Consider the following 857-nt stretch of genomic DNA (forward strand, 5'->3'; position numbering starts at 1 on the left):
GACCATCAGAAAAAATTTTCGGCGGTGATTTACATTTACATAATTCCTCACGAAAAAGTTGGACAAGCGTTTGGTGAGCAAATTTCAAATTTGTCTACGAATACTTCATAAAGGATACAAAACACGAAAACAACTATTAATCATCGAAAATCGCTTTATTGTTTTTCAATATATTCCCCGGAAGATCTTTGCACTTCTGCATGCGTTTGAACGCATTGTCGAAGCACTTTTGACACTCTGATTGAGGTATCTCAAAAACATGCATTCTGAAAGCATCAACCGCTTTATCAGGTGACGAAAAACGTTGATCTTTCACTTTATTATACCCTTACTGTGGTACAGGGTTATATAACTTTGTGATTTTTTTTGTAACACCCTGAAGGAAGGAGATAGGCCCATTGATAAGTATACCGATCGACTCAGAATAACTTTCTGATTCGATTTAGCTATGTCCGTCTGTCCGTCTGCCTGTTTGTCTGTTCATGTTAATTTGTGTAAGTACAGGTTGCAGTTTTCATCCGATCGTCTTAAAATATGGTACAGGCATGTTTTTCGGCCTAGAGACGAAGCTTATTGAAATTGGAAAAAATCCGTTTAGATTTGGATATAGCTCCCATATATATGTTCCTCCGATTTGCAATAATAGTGCAGTAAAATGGTCATTTGTTAGCCGATTCTCATGAAATTTGGCAGGAAAGATTTTCTCTTGACTTTTGACATTATGGTGAATATCAGTTCAGATTTAGATATAGCTCTCATATATAAATATCGTCTGATTTTAACATCTAGAGTCGCAACAAGCGCATTTATTGTCCAATCTTGACAACGCTTTCCTCGACGACTACAATAATATCTGA

The sequence above is a fragment of the Stomoxys calcitrans genome, chromosome 1 (assembly GCF_963082655.1).
Source record: "Stomoxys calcitrans chromosome 1, idStoCalc2.1, whole genome shotgun sequence".
NCBI lineage: Eukaryota > Metazoa > Arthropoda > Insecta > Diptera > Muscidae > Stomoxys > Stomoxys calcitrans.